Here is a 23,201-nt window from a genome sequence, read left to right on the forward strand (position 1 = left end):
TTATCTGGGACATTTGGGGAGTGCTGTGTGAGGACTTGTGGGGCTGCTCATCCACCTTTGGTGTCCACCTTTCACCCAACTCTCACTTGTATTTTCAAGAAGCTGTAACATGCTCAGCAGGAACATCCTCATAAAATTGACTTGGTAGATGAGTTAAACCAGGTATGGCTTCAAACCAGTCAGTAAATTAGAGAGATGTCTACCTGAAGCAAGTGAAGACTCCTTTCCCCAGGCCCACGAAGGTGGCTGAAGCAGGAATTGTGGAGTACTTAGAGCTTGGTCACACGTTGAAGATGCCCAGGTTACCCACTGCATCCTGGGTCATTGCCAGTTGTCCTGACTTTTGTTTTGCCACTTGAGTTTGATGACTCTGAAAGACTGAGTGAGGCTGAGGACTGTGTTAAACTCTGCCTCACTTAAATCCAATTCACTTTCAAATCAAGATATCATCCCATGATGTCATTGGTCCTCTTTGAAAATGAATATTAGAAATGGAATTAAATGCATTATAAAGTGTATGAGTGGGGCAGCAAGGTACCTCAGTGGGTAGAACACTATACTTGGAGACTGAAGGTCCTGGGTTCAAATCTGATCTCAGATCCTAGCTGGGTGACCCTGGACAAGTCACCTAACCCCAATAGCCTAGTCTTTGCTGCTCTTCTGCCTTGGAAACAATACTTAGTATTAATTCTTTTTTTTTTAAATTTTATTAAAACCCTTACCTTCTGTCTTGGAGTCAATACTGTGTATTGGCTCCAAGGCAGAAGAGTGGTAAGGGCTAGGCAATGGGGGTCAAGTGACTTGCCCAGAGTCACACAGCTGGGAAGTGTTTGAGGCCAGATTTTAACCTAGGACCTCCCATCTCTAGGACTGGCTCTCAATCCACTGAGCTACCCAGCTGCCCCCCTTAGTATTAATTCTAAGAAAGAAGGCAAGGGTTTGTTTGTTTTTTTAAGAAAAAAGTATATGAGTAAAAGAAGTAGACAGTGCTATACTCATAGTCTCAATATTAAAGGAACCAGAGAAAGGCCTCTGGTAGGTTGGGTAGATTCTCTGTGGAAAGATATAGACAAGAAGAATAACATAGAGTGGGAGGGTACAAAAGAGTCAGTCACAACAAGTACCCATGAGCACAGGACCAGTGGTATTGAGGTTACTGAGCCATTGGCATGTTGAATGATTCAGTAGATCTTAATGATATTTGTTCTCTGTATGGTCAGCCAATTAATTATAGGGGTGGAACAATGAAGAGAAAGGTGGTAACCAATTTAAATCAGTACTTGTTTTGGTCAAAAGTTAACAGAAGGTGGCATCACAAAAAAGGTTTTCTCTATTTGTCATTTTCAGATATAGCCTCTGTCTTGACTAAAAAAGAAAAAGTCAAGAAAAACTGTGATTGTGGAAGATTGTAGACTACATGATGAAAAAAATATTTGTAAAAGAAAACCAACCCCAGAGTAATCGTGTCTGGTAACATTTCATACAGAGTCCCTAAACTCTCTCTTGAGAAGTCCATTTCATGATTCATTCTGAGAAACCAATATTGATCATTACAGTGACTCAGAGTTTTTAGATTCTTTTACTGTTCTTTGGACTTCTATTACTGCTGAGGGCATCCTGCTGTTTCTGCTTTCTTTGCTTTTATTACTTTATTCAAATCTTTTATATAGTTGTTTGAAACCCTTACCTTCCATCTTAGAATTGATACAAGTATGGGTTCCAAGGCAGCAGAGCAGTAAGGGCTGGGTAACTGGGGCAAAGTGACTTGTAGGAAGTGTCTGAGGCCAGATCACTTCATACACATCTTCACAGGTTTTTCTGAACTCATATTTTATTTGCCATTTTTATGATATAATAATTCACTTCAACAAGCATTTATTAAGTACCTACTATATTTGAGGAACTAAGATAAATTCTGGGAAGTAGTTCATGACAGTTTTTCTAGCCACTTCTCAATCCAGGGACTTCCATTTTGTTCCTAGTTTTTTGCTATCATAAAAGTGTTGCTATGGACATTTTGGTGTAAATGGAACCTTTTGAACTTTACTCTTCTTGGGGCATATATTCATTTGACCAGTGAATAAACATTTATTAATCTCCTACTATATACCAAACACTCTGCTAAGTAAGCTCTGGGGATTCAAAAAGAGACCAAAGACAATCCTTGCCTTCAAGAGGCTCACAATTAATAGGGATGACAGACATACTAATATAAATATACACACATATGCCACATAATGGATAAATAGGAAATAATTAATGGGATAGGGTCTTTAGAATTAAGAGGGGATGGAAAAGGCTTCCGGTAGAAGGTGAGATTCTAGTCAAGACTTAAAGGAAGCCAGTAGGTAGAGAAAGAGAGAAAGAGAATGCCTGGAGTAGAGAGGTGGGGTGTCTCATTGTTCTTGTTCATGGCACAGCAAGAAGGCCAAGATCTCTGGAGCAATGATGATATGGAAGGAAAGTTGGGTGTGTTGGGGAGGTGGGAGGAATGGTGTTATAAAGGGATTTGAGTGGCAAATAGATTCTGTATTTGGCCTTAAAAGTTATAGAGAGCCATTGAAGTCTAGTGATTAAAGTGGTTGCATTTTGGGACCTGAACTTTAGGAAAATTACATTGGAAGCTAAATGGAATATGTATTAAAGTGGGCAGAAACTTGATTCAGGCAGGCCCACCATCAAGCTATTGCAAAATAATCTAATCTTGAGGTGTCTAGGGTGTGCACCAGAGTGTTGGCAGCATGAAAGGAAAGAAGGAAGTGAATTGGAAAGATGTGGCAAAGGTGAAATCAACAGATGGTGGCAACAAATTGGAAATGGGGGGGTGAAAGAGAATGAAGTCAAAGATGACACCAAGGCTGTGTTTATGGGGAACTTAGAAGAATGGTAGTGTCCTTGACAGTAATAGAGCATTTTAGAGGAGGGAGAATTTAGGAGGAAATGGGAGGAGTTCTATTGTGGACACATTGAGTTTAAGATGTCTCCTGGACTTCCAGTTTGAAATGTTTGAAAGGCAGTTGGAGATACTTTTATATATTGGCCAGTTTTATTTGCAAGGTCCTAAGACCAAAAGTCGGGGCCATGAGAGCTTGAAGAATCAGGGTAATCAACAAGAAGGTAAAAAAATACACAGCAGATAGTTTTTTGACCTCATATGAGTGACTCCAATCAGATTATGGTCCTGATATTCCTGGGTTTGGGAGCCAGGAAGATATTTAGGAATATGAAGAAAGAGATTCTACCCCAGCCTTCTCTAGCTCATTATTTATCCTCATAGAATGTAGAGTTGGAAGATACCTTTGGAAGCTGTCAGACTATCTTCTCTGGAAGACCAAAGAAGACTAACTTTGTCTGGAGTTATTGTCATTTGTCTGAGGATACTTGTGGTCCTTTGTCTTTCTTTTTTTTATCCATTTCATTCACTCATTCATTGTTACAAGCATTTTTTATCTCTTTCTCTTAATCCCTGTCCCTCTCCCAATTGAACAATTTTTTTAAATTCTCAGAACAGAGGCAGCAAGTTGACTCAGAGGGTTGAGAGTCACCCAGAGACAGGAGCTCCTCATTTCAAATCTAGCCTCAGATACTTCCTACCTGTGTGAACCTGGGCAAGTCACTTGACCCCCATTGCCACTCTTCTACCTTAAAACCAATACACAGTAAAAACCAAACCAAAACAAACAAAACAAAAACCCAATCCCTCAACCTACTCATAGTTGAGTAAAACAAATTTCTACTTAGGGCATATTGAAAAATGTCTCTCTTCTTCTAGATTTAAGTTCCTCCCCTCTCTGGCTAGAGGTGGGTGGCAGGGTCCATGCTTAGTCCTCAATACTCCAAGTTTATGATTACTTTAATCGGGCCCCTCTGATTTCAGTTTTCTTTATACTATGCCTTGATGCCTCTAGTCCTGAGAGTTAAGCATCTCATAGGCACTTCTGTTATGGTAAGCTTGGGATATTGAGTTAGAATGCAACTATGGCAGGTTTAATCATATATATTGGGTCTCTGAGCTTCTTGAATCCAAAATAAAAAAGTTTCTAAACATTATGCAAATCAGAGTACATAATGGTTGACTGGAGGAGGGAAAAACCCACAAAGATTTGAATACCTTGTGTCAGCAGCAAAGGCGCAACCTTAGACATCCTTTCTGGAGGAAGATGAGATCAGTCATAGTAATTCTGCTTATGTTCAATGGAAGAGCCCTTCAGGGAACCAGGTCATTTTCTGTGAAGGAATAGCATTTTTGGACTAAAGTAACACAAATGAATGCCAGCTTGGGTACTTTCTGGACACGACGCAGAAATAATTTTCTCTAGGTACTCAGTGGGTGATTAAAATGCTATTTCTATTGCCAGTACTTGGTTTTATGTATTTTAGTTTTGGAAGGAATTCTGTTTTCTCCAGTTGCCAAATGCCCTACCTAATAATAATTCCTTCAGAAAGGCTATAGCAACTTATTTAGCCTTGATTGCTACCCCAAGGGTTGAATAATGCACTCAGATGCCATCTGCAGACATAAAGAAAGGAAAGAAAGATTGAAAAAAGAGAAAAAAGAAAAGGGGAAAGGGAAAAAATGCACCTTGGGTGTGTCTGCTTCTATATCTGAGATGCCTTCTGCTTAATCCTCTTCTTTCTCTACTTTTCTGAAGCCTTCAGTTTTTTGAGGCCCAGTTCAAGTTCTACTTTCTCCATAATACCTTTTCTTACTACTACTGTAGCTCATCACAATCACCTTTTTCTATGAATTATTCTTTTTATCTCTACCATTTGTAACATGTTCTCTGAACTATTTAACCCCAAATAATGTTCATGGGTTGGGCTCTCCTGAGTATGGTTACCCCAAGTTTAAGATATGCTGGATTCAAATTCCTAAAAAAAAAAAAGCTCATTGAGCCCCAACCAATGCATTTACCTTTAATAGTCAGATAGCAGAAGCAAATACTCGATGCAAAAGCATTTACTGAGTTTTTATATTAAGTACAAAGTAACAAAACATTCTTATAATCCCCCGCGTTCCCCATAAATCTGGGCTTTTGTATGTAGGGAACACACATACCTGCTACTCAGGACACAGACCACTCAGGGCAATGGAAACCCCAGTTATCCCTTCTCTGCTCATAATGCCTTCATTCTTTCCCTGAAACAAGTAGCTCCCCTTCCCCTACTACCAACAGTTAAGGGAAAAAAATCCCTTTTCGAGGCCTGGATTATTTTTCCATAGTGGGTAACTTTTTATATAATAGTTCACAGAAGCTCATATTCCTCAAAGCTTTTCCCTGAATTGATTAGAACAGGGTTTCTTAACCTAGACTCAATGAACTTGTTTTTTAAAAAATATATATATTTTAATAACTGAATTTTATTGTACAATCATTTCTGCTATAATAGGGCATATGAGTTTCCAAAAGGCACTATACTAGACAGAATGGCACAATAAAAACAACAGTTTATGAAAAAAATGGAGTTGGGGCACCATGCAGAAAAACTTTGTCAATGACATAAAAAAGTAGCATGGTTTTATATATATTAAATAGTTAAGAAATCCATAAATACTGTAACAAATAGTGGCAACATCTATAGCCTTGTGCTGATACTCAGGACCTCTGGTTCTCATGGACTGGAGGCATTGGTGGAAGATTGGGGTGGTTCAGACCAGCTTCCTCAACCCATAGAAGATAGATAGTACTTTACTTGGCACTATACTTTGACCAAGACTCATCTTCTTGAGTTCAAATCTGACCTCAAACACTAGCTGTATAACCCAGGGCAAGTCACTTAACCCTTTATTTGCCTCTGTTTCCTCATCTATAAAGTAAGCTGGAGAAGAAAATTGCAAACCACTCCACTATCTCTGCCAAGAAAACCCAAAATGGGTTCACAAAGAGTTGGACAGGACTGAAAAAACAATAGAATAATACATATAATATATATGAGATGTGTATTTTAAAAAGTTTAATCTGCATTATTAACATTTTCTTCATCACTTTCTTAAGTCTATACAATCAACAAAATAATAAATCAAGTCCTGATCTGGATAGTTCTCCAGTTTCGAAGATATGAATATTCAGAATGAAAGTTTAACAATTGACTCCAGGTAGCTGACTCCAGGTTTCCCCTTCTTAGATATTACACTGTGTCACCCAAACTGAAACAATGTGGAATTTGCTAAAGACTTCTTACAAACAATGGTATCTCTCTGAGACTTCTAAGCAACCTCTATTTGAGATGTTGGGAGGCTTGGTTTGTAACATACCAATAAGGCAGAGAGCACAGAATAAGCATTTATTATATGGTACATACTATGTTCAGGCACTGTGCTAAATGCTTTTTACAAATAGTACCTCAATTGATCCTTACCACACTGGGAGTTAGGTGTATTCCCATTTTACATTTAAGTTTATTGAGGCAAACAAATGTTAAGTGGACTTGCTCAAGAACATACAGCTTAGTAAATGTCTAAGACTACATTTGAACTCAGGTCTTTATTGACTTCAAGCCCAATGCTCTATCCATTGTGCCAAACACTATATAAACTAAGACATAACAATAGAATAATCAATTCAAAGGAAGAATTTCACATCCTGTGATATAGTAACAGAATGTGAAGGACTAACAATAAAGATGTGAAATATAGCTTCCTTTCTAAGTAGTCTCATTAGGAATATTTTATTAATGAGTAAAAAACCATTCCTTCAATTTCTGCTTATAATTACTACTGTAAATAGAGATAAAAGGAATATACTTCCTTTCACTAACATATGGTACATATATGTGATACAATACAGAGACTAACCATATACTACAACATAAAAACTTAAAAATAATAAATATAACATTTTCAGGTCATAATGCAAAAATTTATAATCAATAAGGATTAATGAAAAAGCAAATTAAAAATTAATTGGAAACTAAATAATCGAATTCTTCAAAAGTAGTGGGTCAAAGATCAAATCATAGGGAAAAGCCCCTTTTTTATTGAAGGGAATAACAACAAGGAGTTGACATATCAAAATTTATGGGACATAGCCAAAACAGTACTCAGGGGGGAAATTTATATCCCTGAATTCATCTATCAATAAAATAGAGGGAAAGCAGATCAATGAATTGGAAATGCAACTAAAAAACTAGAAAAAGAACAAATTAAAAATCCCTAATTAGACTAAATTGGAAGTCCTAAAAATCAAAGGAGAAATTAATAAATTTGAAAGTAAAAGAACTATTGAATTAATAAATGGGACTAGATGCTGGTTCTATGAAAAAAAATTAAAGTAGATAAAGTATTGGTTACTTTGACTTAAAAAAAAAAAGAAAGAAGAGAATCAAATAACCAATATCAAAAATGAAAAGGGTGATTTTACCTCTAATGAAGAGAAATTTAAAGCAATCATTAGGAACTATTTTTGCCCAATTATATGACAGTAAATCTTGCAATCTAGGTGTGTGACAGAGACTGGCACTAGAAAAAAAAGTGCCAAGCTGAAGAGTATGTGGAATTGATCACCTCAATGGAGGAAGGGCCCAGGAGTTTGGAATCTGGAGGAGGAGAAGACTCTGGCAGAGAGTGAGCAGTGAGGCTCTCAGTCAGGAGAGATGTATAAAGACCTTCCCCTAAGGGTTACCCACTTTTCCTGCTAGTGATTGGAAATCCTTCCCCTCAACACTTCCTAATTGAAGGGACTTTCTGAAGAGAAACCTCAGCAGACTTTACCTCAGCTCCTATTGCCCAGGGGTGAATCAACCTGACTTTCTCTCAGGGGGCTCAGGCTGCCAAGGCCCAAGTTCACCCCAAACTTGAGGAGGGAGGGGAAAAGGTTTAGATAGAGACAGGGATTCCCTTTCCCCACTTTCCTTTTCCCATTCTTCCCTGCCCATTATACCTTTTTGTATTACTTGATGAGTTAACATTAAAAGTTATCTGTTCCCCAAGTTGAGTGTGAGTGAACAGATCAAGGGGAGACCCTTTGTTCTCCAGTAGTGGAGGGGGGACAAGAGGGAGAAGAGAGAATTAGGGAGAGCAGCTTTAGCAAAGGAGGGAAGGCAGAAGGGGGAAAATCTTCAAACCCCCTCTCCTCTCTGAGCCAATCATAAAGATCAGCTGTCCCTCCTGTACCCCACTTTGTGGGAGGGGAGGCTCCTTTCTTTCCCCCTCTCAATACTGAAAGTCTTAATCCCTCTTTTTTAATACAGGTGAAATTGATGAATATTTACAAAAAAAATAAATTGCCTAGATTAACAGAAGAGAAAATGCAATATTTTTTTTGTGGCTTTTCTGCACTTCTTTTTTTTTTTAATATATTTTATTTGATCATTTCCAAGCATTATTCGTTAAAGACATAGATCATTTTCTTTTCCTCCCCCCCACCCCCCATAGCCGACACGTAAGTCCACTGGGCATTAGATGTTTTCTTGATTTGAACCCATTGCTTTGTTGATAGTATTTGCATTAGAGTGTTCATTTAGAGTCTCTCCTCTGTCATGTCCCCTCAACCTCTGTATTCAGGCAGTTGCTTTTCCTCGGTGTTTCCACTCCCATAGTTTATCCTTTGCTTATGAATGGTGTTTTTTTCTCCTGGATCCCTGCAAGTTGTTCAGGGACATTACACCGCCACTAATGGAGAAGTCCATTACGTTCAATTATACCACAGTGTATTAGTCTCTGTGTACAATGTTCTCCTGGTTCTGCTCCTCTCGCTCTGCATCACTTCCTGGAGGTTGTTCCATTCTCCATGGAACTCCTCCACTTTATTATTCCTTTTAGCACAATAGTATTCCATCACCAACTTATACCACAGTTTGTTCAGCCATTCCCCAATTGATGGGCATCCCCTCGTTTTCCAGTTTTTGGCCACCACAAAGAGCGCAGCTATGAATATTTTTGTACAAGTCTTTTTGTCCATTATCTCTTTGGGGTACAGACCCAGCAGTGCTATGGCTGGGTCAAAGGGTAGATAGAGAAAATGCAATATTTAAATAATCCCATCGCAGAAAAAGAAATTGAACAAGCAATCGGCAAACTCTCAAGGAAAAAATCCCCAAGGCCAAATGGATTCACAAGTGCATTCTATCAAACATTTAAAGAACAATTAATCCCAATATTATAAAACTATTTGGCAAGATAAGCAAAGGAGTCCTACCAAATTCTTTTCATGATACAAATATGGTGCCACCTAAGCCAGGAAGCCAAAAACAGAGAAAGAATATTACAGACCAATTTCCTTAGTGAAAATTGATGCAAAAAACTTAACTAAAATATTAGCAAAGAAACTACAGGGATTATTCACAATGATCAGGTGGGATTTATTCCAGGAATGCAAGACTAGTTTAATATTAGGAAAACTATCAGCATAATCAACCATGTTGATAATCAATAGATGCAGAAAACATCTTGGACAAAATACAATACACATTCCCATTGAAATGCATAGGAATTAAATGGCCTTTCCTCAAGATAATAACTAGTATTTATTTAAAACCATCAGCAAGTAACATTTGCAATGGGGATAAATTAGACACCTTCCCAATAAGATCAGGAGTGAAGCAAGATGCCCATTATCACCTTTATTATTTAATATTGTATTAGAAATGTTAGTGGTAGCAATTCAAGAAGAAAGAGAAAGTAAAACAATTAAAATAGACAATAAGTAAATTAAACTATCTCTCTTTACAGATGATATGATGGTATACTTGGAGAATCCTAGAAAATCAACTAAAAAAGCTAGTTGAAATAATTAATAACTTTAGCAAAGTTGCAAGATAAAAAATAAACCCATATAAATCATCATCATTTCTATATATTTCCAAAAAAACTCAGTAGCAAGAATTAGAAAGAGAAACTCCATTTCTAATCACTCTAGACAATATAAAATATTTAGGAATCTAATTGCCGAGACAAATGCAGGAATTATATGAACACGACTACAAAGCACTTTTCACATAAATTAACAGATCTAAACAATAGAAAAAACATTAATTGCTCACGGGTAAGTCAAGCTAATATAATAAAAATGACAATCCTACCCAAGTTAATTTTCTTATTCAGTGCTATACCAACCAAACTAAAAAACAAAAAACAAAAAATTCTATTTTATACAACTAGAAAAAATAATAACAAAATTCATCTGGAAGAACAAAAAGTCAAGAATATCAAGGGAACTAATGGGAAAAAAATGTGAAGGATGGTGGCCTAGCAGTACCAGATCTCAAACTATACTATAAAGCTTCTAAACAATCTGGTGCTGGCTAAGAAATAGAAGGGTGGATCAATGGAATAGACTAGGGGTAAATGACCTCTACTGTTTGATAAACCCAAAGACCCCAGTTTTTAGGATAAGACCTCACTATTTGACAAAAACTACTGGAAAAATTCAAAAATAATATGGCAAAAATTAGGTTTAGATTAATATCTCACACCCTATACCAGTGATGATAAACCTTTTAGAAACAGAGTGCAAGGTCCCACCCCCACCCTATAGACCAAATGCTATGCCCAGATCTCCCCAGGCTGCTTGCCATGCCCCTCACCTTCACTGAGTACAGGGTCCACCCTGTTCCCCCTTCACCCCACACAGGAGAGGGAGAAAGTGCTCTCAATGGGCTGTTCGGTGGAGGGGTCCATGAAGTGAGGAATGTCTTCAGTGAGTGTAGAGAGTGGGAGGGGAGTGACCCAAGTGCTCTGCTCCCCTCCAACTCTGCTACCTGTGAGCCATTCACCTTATTCACTGTGTGCTCCTATTGGGCTATTTGGCAGAGGAGTGGGAGATGCAAAAAAATTTCATCAGGCATTGTGGAGAGGAGGAGGGAAGCAGCTCTGCATGAGTCCCCCTGCCTTTCTAGTAACAAACTCTAGGGCAGGGGTCCCCAAACTTTTTACACCCAATTCACTGTCCCTCAGACCATTAGAGGGCCAGACTATTAAAAACAAAAACAAAAACAAAAACAAAACTTTGAACAATCTGTATACCACTGTCTGGGTTAGTGGGGGCTGCAGCGCTGGCTGTGTTAGGCCTGTCACACCTTGCACAGGCCCATCACTGCTACCACTATACTGGGCAGCAGTATACACAGTGCAGAATCCCCTCCCCCAGATCGCCACTCACCATGCTGATGTCTTCCATTATGCAGCCACATAATCCTTTGTGCAGCGCCTCGTTCTCATTCAGTTACTCTCAGAACAAGGCGCCACACAAAAGATTATGTCACTGGAAGTAGTACTGTATGTGAGTGACATCTCGCTTTGAGGCGCTATCACATATTGTGCTCCTCTCATTGACCACCAATGAAAGAGGTGCCCCTTCTGGAAGTGTGGTGGGGGCCAGATACATGGCCTCAAGGGGCCGCATGTGACACACCGGCCGTAGTTTGGGGACCCCTGGCTAAGGGGTGTGGGGCAGGGAAGGTAGACAAATGTTCATAGAGAGTACTCTTTGTGCCATCTTTGGCACACATGTCATAGGTTTGCCATTACTGCCCTAAACCAAGATAAGGTCAAAATGGTTATATGATTTAAACATAAAGAGAGATATTATAAGTGAATTAGGGGAACATAGAATCATTTCTCTGTCAGATCTATGGAGAAAGGAAGAATTTACAACCAAAGGAGATAGAGAACACTACAAAGTATAAATCCTTTTTATTATATTAAATTTAAAAGTTTTTGTACAAACAAAACCAATGCAACCAAGATTAGAGGGGAAACAACAAACTGGGGGGAAATTTTATAACAAATATCTCTGATAAAGGTCTCATTTCTCAAATATATGAAGAATTAAGTCAAATTTATAAGAATTCAAGTTATTCCCCAATTGGTAGTTAAAAGATATGAATAGGCAGTTTTCAGATAAAGAAATCAAAGCTATCAATTATCAGATGAAAAAAATATTCAAAATCCCTCTTGATTAGAGAAATGCAAATGAAAACAACTCTATCAGATTGACCAATATGACAGTAAAGGAAAATGATAAATATTGGAGGAGATATGGCAAAATTGAGACACTAGTTCATTGCTGGTGGAGTTGTGAACTGAGCCAACCATTCTGAAGAGCAATTTGGAATTATACCAAAAAGACTATAAAAGAATGCATACCTTTTGATCCAGAAATACCATTACTAGGTCTATATCCAAAAGAAATTTTTAAAAATGGAAAAGGACCTGTTTATACAAAAATATTTATAGCTGATCTTTTTGTGGTAGCAAAGAATTGGAAACTAAAGGCATTTCCCTCAATTGGGGAATGGCTGAACAAATTGTGGTATATGATAGTGATGGAATACTATTGTGCTGTACTATTATGAACAGGATGATTCCAGAAAGAGCTGTAAAGATCTCCATAAACTGATGCAGAGTGAAATAAGCAGAACCAGGAAAACATTGTACACAGTAACAGCAATATTGTGGAATGATCAAATGTGATAGCCTTTGCTTCTAACAGTTTAGGAAGAGTCAGTCTTGGAGGGATTGTAGGAAGATGGGCACACTAATGCATTGTTTGTAGAGTTATGAATCAGGGTATCTATTTTGGAAAGCAATTTGGAATTATTAAAATTAAGTAATGAAATACCCATACACCTAGATTTGAGCTAGAGATTCTATTACTAGGCTTATACCCCAATGAGGCCATTGATATGAAAAAAATCCCCATACACCAAAATATTTATAGCAATGATTTTTGTGATAGTAAAGATTCAAAGCAAAGTAGATGACCATAATTTAGAGAATGTCTAAACAAATTTTTGTGTACAAATGTAGTGAACTATTAATGTGACATAAGAAATAATGAATGTGATAAATACAGAAAAGTTTGAAAAGATCTACATAAACTGAGGCAGAGGGAAGTAAGCAGTCATGGAAAGAACAGGGATTACATGCAGGGATTACAACAACAATGTAAACAAAAAAAGAACAACTACAAGAAAAGAAAAATCAAAAGTGAATATTGCAAAATTATAAAGAATATGTCCCAGAAGAAGAAATATGAGAAGACAGTTCCAACCCCATTGCAGGGGTGGGACATATTTAAGTCTTGTGCATTACATATATTTTCATATCTTTTCAATATATTGATTTTATCTTGATTTTTTCTTCTTCCTCTTTTTTTGTCTTAAAAATAGTTTGTTATGAGATGGTCCTTATGGTGTGAAAGATACTGGGAGAAATTATGAGATTTTTTAAAGGTGTCAATAAAAACTTATTTTTTTTTAAAAGAAGATGAATATAAATCTTATTCTTTTTTATCTTTGGATCCATTGAAAGTTTAATGGATTTGATCTCTACAAAGTATTATCAGATTTTATCTTCTGTAATTTCCACATTAAGTCTGCCAGTAAAGATCTTCCCAGGATCTTTTTTCATGGCCACAGCATTTTGAAGCTCAATTATCTATCCACTCAATCTCTTTATAAAATGTCTCAACATTAGAAGATTCTTTAAAGATGATAAACCCTTTAAAACCTCTTGACATTCCTGTGGTAAGATCTATTTTTGTCATGTAATCCATGTCACCCCAAAACTTAGTGAAATTGCCTTTCAAGTTCTTTTTGCTCCTGTCCCAACTGAGACCACACCTGCAGCTATTTTGCCTGTATATTCCTTATATTTGCTGACATTTATCTGGTTGACTCCTTTGCTTGGTGCTGGCTCCAAACCAGGACACAGTCACAGATCTAGTCTGTGTTCACCATTGGTGGTGATTTTATGGCAGCCTTAGTAGTGGCTGGTCTCCATCAGCTGTTGCCCTTCAAACAAGGGGCTCCTACTCTGCTAGCTGAAATGAGGGAAAAGGGGCTACATTGCATTTAGGTTACCGGAGTAGGTTATATTTTAAAAAGGAGAGGAAAAAATGCTCTATGGTGACTGACCCTGCTAAGATACATGTGCTAAGGTATGTGCTCAAAGGGCCATAAAACTGTATATACCCTCTTTTTTAACTTAGGGGAATTTTTTTCTTTTTGTAAATATATTTTATTTTTCCAATTACATATAATACAATTTTCCACATAAGTTTTGTGAAGTTATATGATCCAAATTGTCTCCCTCCCTCCCTTCTTTCTTCTTTCCCAAAGCTGGTAAGCAATCTGATCTGAGCTATTTATGTATTATCATGCAAAACCTATTTCCATATTGTTCATTTTTATAAGAGAATAATCTTATAAAACCAAAACCACAAAATAAAAACCCAAATAAACTAAAGTGAAAAATCATATGCTTTCGTCTGCATTCCAACTCCAACAGTTCTTTCTCTGAAGGTGGATAGCATTCTTTGTCTTAAGACCCTCAGAATTGTCCTGGATCATCGTATTGCTGAGAGCAGCTAAGTCTATCACAGTTGATCATTCCACAATATTTGTGCATACCCTTTAAGGAAGCAATACCACTATTAGGTCTGTACGCCCAAGAGATCAGGGGAAAGAACCTACCTGTAAAAAATATTTCTAGAAGCTCTTTTTGTGGTGGGAAAAGAAAAGGGAACTGAAGGGATGCTCATCAATTGGGGAATAGATGAAGAAGTTGTGATCATGTTGGTGATGGAATACTATTGTGCCATAAAAAATGACGAATAGGACAATTACCAAAAATCTTAGGAAGACTTGTATGAAGTGATACAAAGTGAAGTGAGCAGAACCAGGAGAACAATGTAAAAAGTAACAGCAATAATGTATGATGATCAACTGCGAATGGCATAACTATTATCAGCAATGAAAGGATCCAAGACAACTTGAAGGGATTCATGATAAAAAGGCCATCCACTGCCACAGAGGGAACTCATGGAGTCTGAATGCAGTTTGAAGCATACTGTTTTCCAATTTACTTCCCCCGTGTGTTTTTTTTTTCTGGTATAAGCAATATGTGTCTTCTTTTCTAACATGACAAACATGGAAATATGTACTGCATTATAGTACATGTAAAACCTAAATCATATTGCCTGCTGTCTCAAGGAGGAAGAACAATGGGAGGGAGGCAGGGAGAGAACATGGATTGAAAAAATGTCAGAGAACAATTATTAAAAATTGTATCTACATGTTAAAAAAAGATTCAATGGTATAATATTTATTCCAAATTCAAAAACTCCCCCTTTTCTTTAGCTAATAATAATAACTAGCATTTATACACTTCTTTAAGGTTTGCAAAGAGTTTTATAAATATTAACTCATTTTAATCTTCACAACAACAGTGAGAGGTAGGTGCTATTATTATCCCCATTTTATAGATTCAGAAACTGAGGCAGACAGCAGTTAAATAACTTGCCCAGGATCACACAGCTTGAAACTGCCTGAGGCTAGTTTGAACACAGACCATCCTAACTCTAGGTCCATGGGTGGTCCATTGTACCACCTTACTGGCTGCTACCATTCTTATTGTATACCAGGTATTTCCAACTAAAGAAAAATAAGAAATTGGACCAGAAGACTTTATATTTTATCGTAGAACTAATAGCAAGCCATTGGACAATACTGAGAATTGAAGTCATGTGGTCAGACCTGTTCTTTAAGAAAATCACCTCAAGTGGAGGATAAATAAGAGTAGAGAGACTTTAGGCAAGGAGAAAGAGTATTCCAATAATGTTGTAGAGAAGAAATGAAGGCCTACAGCAGGGTGGCAGCTGTGTGAATGGGAAGGTGACATAAACAAGAGATGTTGTGAAGACAGAAAGGAGATTTGAGAACATGATGGATATGTAGAGTGATTGTTAGGTTTTGAATTTGGGTATCTGGGAAGAGGGTGGTGTGCTCAATAGTAACAGGAAAGTTGGAAAGAGGGAAGAGTTTGAGAAAAGAACAGATAATGAGTTATCTTTTGGACATGCTAAGTTTGAGATGTCCAAACAAACAGATGAAGAAGACTAGCATTCACCCTATATATGATCTGTATCATATATAATGGTCTAGTATGTGTACTCCCACGTATATCTTGCAATAGTCTGCATAGAAATGATAATTTAACTCATGGGAGGTGATGAGATCACCAAATGAGATAACATAAAAACAAATATAAGAAGGTCCCAGACAAAATCTTGGGGACATTCATGGTTAGTGGATTTAACCAGAATGAAGATCCAGCAAAGGTCAGTGAGAAAGAGCAATCATAAAAGGAAGAGAAGAATAAGAGGAGGCAGCTAGGTGGTTCAGTGGTTTGAGAACCAAGCATAAAAATGGGAGGTCCTGGGTTCAGATCTGGTCTCAGACAGTTCCTAGCTGTGTGACCCTGGTCAAATCTCTTTATCCCCATTGCCTAGCCCTTACTGCTCATCTGCATTAGAATAACCTATATATAGTATTGATTCTAAGACAGAAGGTAAGGGTTAAAGAAAAAAAGAATAGAATCAAGAGAGAACTGTATCAAGAAAACTTAACAAAGTAGAGCATTTATAGTAGGAGAGGGTCATCAAAGGTATCAAATGTGGCAGAGAGGTCTAGAAGAATGAGAATTGAGGAAAAAGCCATTAGATTTGTTAATTAAGAAATCAGCGTTAACTTTAGAGAACACAGTTTCTCTTGAGTAATGATGTCGGAAGACGGATTTTAGAGGATTTAAAAGTAAATGAGAGGAGAGAAGTTAAGGGGATGGATGATTGTAGCTGGCTTTCTCAAGATGTTTAGCCAAGAAAGGAAAGATATTTAGGTTGAAAATTAGCAAGAACAGCCAGATTAAACAATGATTTTTGAAGGATAATATTAAGGCAGTAGAGAGAGGACCAAAAGATAGGAAGATATTGAATGTAAGAGAGAATGGGGATGATAAATGGGACAATCGGTACAAGAAGGGAGGAGGGGATCAAGGATGAAGGTAAAGGGATTTACCTCAGCAAGAGGAAAGACCCTCTCTCATCAGAAAGAGGAGTGAAAGAAAATATAATGGAAAAGATGTCTAAATCGTTAAAGAAGAGAAAAAGAGAGAATTCTGGGCTCTAGAATCACAATTTTTTTCCTGTTGAGTAAGAGTTCAGGTTTTCATCTGGGAGTCTGAGAGAATGGAAGCACAGGGGGAGGATTGAAGAGAGGCAAAAAGGTTTGGAGTAGTAACTGTGGTGAGTGGGACAGTGAATCAATTAGGGAGGTGTAAAGGGATTGTCTTGTGACAGTGAGAGCATTGTTGAGAATGTGTAGCATAACTTTTTATTGAAACTTCTCAACCCAGTCTCATGATATTTTTGAGCTCCATTTATCTGAATAGGAGTTTCTGAATAGGAGTACAAGGGGGCTCATATCTATAATCCCTGCTATCAGAAAGGCTAAGGCTGGTAGATTTCTTGATCCAGGAAGTTCTGAGCTAGTTGTGAGCTAAGTCCAATCATGTATCTTTACTGTTTGGTGTTCATGTGTGTGATCTTGAACTAGTACTTAACTGAAGCCTCAGTTTCCTCATCTGTATGACCCTAGGATCTGGAATGTCCTCAGAGTCCTGAACTGCTTCAGTACTTAGTAGACAAATCCAGCATCAACCATCAGCTAGCTAGAGGTCTACCCAAGCAGAAGCAATCCTGAGAGTGTGGGCTATCAAGTGTGGCTACCTCTTCCTCTCCAAAACTCTTGGCTACTTCAGCCAATGGGGCTGTTCTGGATGCACTCCCATTTGTGGTGCTGGAAAATAGTGAGGTGAACAAGAAGAGCATGCATTCCCCAGTGCCTGAGAGCCAGATCACCACCTATTACTATGTGGGGTTTGCCTACTTGAAGATGTGCCATTACCAGGATGCCCTCCACCACGTCTTTGCCAACATTCTGTTCTACATTCAGAGGACCAAGAATATGTTTCAGAGGAAAACATACTAGTATGAGATGATCAAAAATCAGAATGAGCAGATGCATTTCTTGCTGGCCATCTCTCTGACTGTGAACCACACGTACATTGACAAGAGCATCCATCTGCAGCTACATGAGAAATAAAGCAACAAGATGCTGTACATACAGGAGGGAGATGCCTGGGTATATGAAGAGCTCTCCAGCTACTCCTTTCCCAAGTTTCTGTCCCTCCTGTGTCCAACTATTACAATATATATCCCAAACACCACAAGAACCCTTTCTGCAGCAGCTGAAGATGTTTGTGAACCAGGTGCAGCAGAGGCCCAGCTCCTCACCATATGAGCTTCCTGAAGGTCTACACTACAATGCCCATGGCCAAGCTGGCCAGCTTCATGGACATCACCAAGCAGAAGTTCCACATCCAGCTACTGTTCAAGTACAAGGTGAAGAATTTGATGTGGATGAGTGGTATCTCAGCTCTTTTTGGGGAGTTCCAGTCATCCTTCAAAGAGGGCTTCTATATCAATAAGGACAAGGTCCACATTGCAGATAGCAAGGTATCCTGCCACTCCAGATACTTCTTCATCTGAAAGGTCTATAAATTTGAGGACCTCAGTTGAATTCTAAAGAAGACAGCCAGAGACCCTGAGTGTAAATCATCTCCAGCTACATTCATCCAGAACTCCTATGGATGCTGATATTCAGGTAGCAAAACATGTCTGCTCTCCTGAGCATCCTGACCTTTTGATTCAGATCAGCAAGTTTTCCCTGCTAGGATCTGTTTGAATCAAGGGTTAGAATATTTAATTAAGTCTCATGAAGAGAAAAAGAGGGAGTAAAGGATTAGAATAGATGACAGATTTCTAATATGCCTTCCCTCTCTAAACTTATGATACTATTATCCATCTTTTAAACACATAGCACCTTTACTATATCCTAAGATAGACTTCCAATTTTCTTGTTTATTTCTGTAACTTGTTCATCTGCATTTTGCTTCTCTATCCTGCCTCTACTCTCTTCCTTGTTGATGTCAACAGGAAAGAAGGCATCATGGTATTATTATGAGAATTATTCCTTGAAGATTTTAAAAGTATGATGGATTCATGGGGGAGTAGAAGGACAATAGTAGAGCATACAAAAGAAAAAAGTGAGTGAAAGTTTTGAGGTGGGGAAGGTGGGTGTTCCTAGTAGGCTAAATCTTAGGGATCTTAACCATGAAATTTATACTGTAGGCCAGTGGTATCAAACACAAATAGAAATGGGTGCCTGTGGGCAGCATATTGACTCAGAAAACCACAAATTAACATTATTTATGCTTTATAGTATTTTTATTTATTTTGTTAAACATTTCCCAATTCCAATTTAATCTGATTCAGACAGTACTCAGGAGATTGCAGCTGGCCATGAGTTAGACACTTCTGGTGTAGGCATTTGAACGTTGGACAGATTATAGAAAACCTTTGAAGATTTCTTTTTGGGAGCAAGTGATATGATCAAAGTAGTTTAATTTTAGAAGATTAATCTGGTTATATACCTTTGAAGGATGGATTGGATTCAGGGGAAAATTGAGATAGATAGGAGGCTCCTCTAATAGTTTAGATATAAGACCTGTATGGAGATGGAAAGGCAAGTGTAAGAGGAGAATGCCATCTTCCCCATGGGCAAAAGAACCATACAATTGCTTCCCTATCCAGAGTTGAGTGAAAGAATGCAAATGAGAAGTCAAGAATTTTATTGCTAAGAAATAAATGTTTAGTGAGTTTCCCAGAAAAAAAAATGTTAGTCAGATGATAGCTTGAATTGAAAGGACCATCTTTTCCAAAGAACTGTGGAGCTAAGATTTTGATAGGCCAGAGGGTATCATGCCCTGGTCTTGATGACTTGACTTAACTTAATGTTTCAAAAACTCAGCTTCTTCCCCTCAAAAATGAAGAAGTTAAACTAGATTACCTTAGAAATAAGGTTATAGACAACTGATATTATGATACCATCTAGTTGATAAAGAAAAGTCTATGCTAGACTATATGAAAAAGAATTGAAACTACAGGTTGAGTGATACAAAAGAATGCAGTAGCAATGGACATCATATCTAAATGGATTGATGTGAACCCTCTGTTACACACTCAGCTGTTTTAACTCTTACTTTCTGCCTTTGAATCAATACTGTATGTTGGTTCTTAGGTAGAAGAGTGTTATGGGCTAGGCAATGGGCATTAAGTGACTTGCCCAGGGTCACAATTAGAAAGTATCTGAGTCTAGATTTGAAACCAGGACTTCTCATTTCTAGGCCTGGCTCTCTATCCTCTGAGCCAACTAAGTGTCCTAAACAGAGTTTTAAAAATAAGAATATTGACATTTTTGTGTGTGGGTGAGAAAAGACAAAAGGGTGGAAAGTAGAGGAGGAAACAGCATTCTTTCTCCTTCTAGGTACTTTTTGCATGGGAGGTCTGTTCCTCATATCTGAAATATCTCTCTTAGAATCCTGAACTAACTGAAAGATTTAGTTCTCATTCTTCTAGGGTTGCTAGATGGCTAGAGAGTCCTGTACCTGGAGTCAGAACTCAATTTCAAATATGGCTTCAGACATTTATTAGCTGTGTGGCCCTGTCTACTTCAGTTTTCTCATCTATAAAGTGGGTATACTAATAGTGTCTAACTCCCAGAGTTGCTGTGAAGATAAAATGAGTTAAGATTTGCAAACTTCAAGTACTATATAAACGCTCACATTACTATCATATTATTTTTATTATTTTCCAACTCCTATGAGAAGCTTTTCCTGATCCCCCTACTTGTTACTGATCTTCTCAAATTATGTTTATACTTATTTGCTTATATCTTGTATTTCTTCAGTCAAATATAATCTCTTCGAAGAAAACAACTGTTTGTTATTTTTATCTTGATATCTACCAGTCCAACACAAAGCTTAACATATAGTAGGTGTTTAATAAATGCTGGTTCATCCAATGGGTGGTTCAGCAGGAAAAAGAGACAAGAGAAAGAGAGAGAGGAAAAATGAGAAGGAAGAGAAGAAAGGCAGGTAGAAAAGGAGGAAGAAGGGATAGGAGGAAAGAAAGAATGAAAGAAAAGAAAGAAGAAAGGAAAAAGGACATGGATGGAGATAGAGACAGAGAAGGAAAGCAGAGGGAATGCTGCTCTTAGTTCAATCAGGATAAAGGCAACTTTGGATCCCACTAATAATACTGTTGAATAGAAATTACAAAATGAATGCAAGTGTCAGAAAATCAGGAATTAATGAAAATTTGATATGATTTTTTATTTAGCTGTATTTATTGAAGAATTTTGAGAAGAATAATGAAATTACTTATTTTTTTAGAATTCAGAATTAAGTGTGAAATTCTGACATTGAGAAAGAAGATCTTTGAGAACAATTATTGTAAAGTGGATCTGAATTTTTCAGAACAGATAAATTGGGAGTGATTATTTTGAATAATGAAAGGAGGCTTCTCACCTGTATAGAGTCCTTCAGTTAACCTGTGTTCTGAGACTGCATCATTTTATGGATTAAGGGAGAGAAAGGGGTGCTTGGTGAACTTTGTGAATGTGTATGGATCCTTAAGGCCAATAAGTGTCATTATGTACTATATCAACCTCATAGACAATTAGTCATCAATATGTATAGAATTGTAGTACGGTCCCCTCTAGGTTTTCCCAGGAACTGTGTTTTCAACAGCACCTCCCACCAGGACCCCAACCAAACAGTTTTCACTGCAGGATTCCTTCTCATAGCAGTTATCCTATGAGGCCATTTAAGTCCAAACTAACACTTAAATGCACCTGGGAAGCTGTTATAAACAAATACTTAAAGGTAGCTAGGGAACTTCTATTTAAGGGAACACTAGTGAATCTTTTTGTGATGCACATAATCTCTCCTAATTTTTCTGTTTTTTTTTAAATTAAAACACTCTTTGCATTTGTTTTTATAAATCAGGTATTCATCAATAATTAAGACCAGTGAGACCTTGAGCAAGTGATTTCCCTTCTCTAGATCCGGTTTCTTATCTAGAAAAAAAAGAGGGAAGTGGCATATCAGATCACAGGATCACAGATTTAAATCTGTAAGGGACCTCAGAGTCTCCTCCACTACCACCCATCTTCTCTCATTTTATCAATTAGGAAACTGAGTCCCTAGGTGAGGAGATAACTTGCCCAAAATCAGACAAGCATTTTTTAGCTAGAAGATATTGCTTATATATTACATCTGGGAGGTAGAGAAGAAAAAAAAATGAGACTATTTTGTCTGGAAAGGACTTAATGGAGTATGATGGTTGTCTTCCCAGAGGAGTGTCATATGGAAGTCTTCTGCTCGGCTAATACAGGCAAAACTAGAATAATACATAGAAATTATAGTAGGTAGATTTTTGGTAACATAAGGAACAGCTTCTAAATGATTAGAGAGGTTCAAAAAATGTAATGAGATATCATAGGTCATAAGATAATGGTATCACAGATGAGAGCAGAAAATTATTTTTGAGGCCACTTAAGACAACTTTTTCACTTCACAGATAAGTAAACCAAGGCCCAGAAATAAGACAAGATTAGATAGGCTGCATAGAGTGCTCCTAGGATTGGAATCCAAGTCTTCCTCCAATAGAAATCCAGAGAGCCTATCGGACAGCATGGAATGATAACTTCGGAGGATTCCTTCCAACTCTAAATCTTATGAACAGCAACATACTTGTTATAAAGTGCCTACTGTGCACAGGACACAAGCACTGTGGTTACAAACATATGACATAATGGGTTTCCGGTTTATATTCTAAACATTTGTATATGTGTAGTATATCGTCTATGTAAATATAGTTGAAATTAACACAAGGTAATTTTTATAAGTGAAGAGCTTTAACTGATCTTCTGGTACCTTACCAATTATTTTGAAAGAAGCTAGAGATTGTAAGAGGTGGAGGTGAAATGCCCTAAAAAAAAAGCTATATCTTCTGTGAATAATGAAAAAAAAAATCTTAAGCAGGAACTGAGTGTTGCCATTAATTACATTTGCTCCATACTTTCACGTACTGTGACTATACTTTTTGTTAAAACTAAACTTCACCAGAGATTCAATTCTCTCCTCTCCACAAGTTATCTAGGATAAAAATATTTGTTTAGGATAGTATGCCCGAATGTAAGCTTCTTAAGGGCAGGGATTGGTTTTTGTCTGGTCTTTACAACTCAGGCTCTTACCACTTGGCTCTGTACTTAGGGGGTAATTAATCCTGGAAAGAATTGGGTCTCCACTGAGCTTTAGATATCCGAGATTTCATGCCAGGTTCCAAACTCATGACTAAAAGAAGTGCTTCAGAGTAAAGAGGACTTTTAATGTCTACGAAGCCTAGGTAAAGCCTCAAGCTGTTTGATCATTTCTGAGGGGGCTTTGCCTGTGGGTAAGAAAAATGACCTCAAATTTGTAGCTTTTTCGCTTTCTAGAGGAATGTCTCCTTAGCTGC

At 37.6% G+C, this 23,201-nt stretch overlaps 1 pseudogene; it reads left to right on the forward strand.

The window, feature by feature from the left end:
- Positions 1–16,658: 16,658 nt before the first annotated feature.
- On the forward strand, positions 16,659–18,437 carry LOC100026458 (eukaryotic translation initiation factor 3 subunit L-like; annotated as a pseudogene).
- Positions 18,438–23,201: the final 4,764 nt, after the last annotated feature.

Source organism: Monodelphis domestica, chromosome 6, assembly GCF_027887165.1.
Source record: "Monodelphis domestica isolate mMonDom1 chromosome 6, mMonDom1.pri, whole genome shotgun sequence".
NCBI lineage: Eukaryota > Metazoa > Chordata > Mammalia > Didelphimorphia > Didelphidae > Monodelphis > Monodelphis domestica.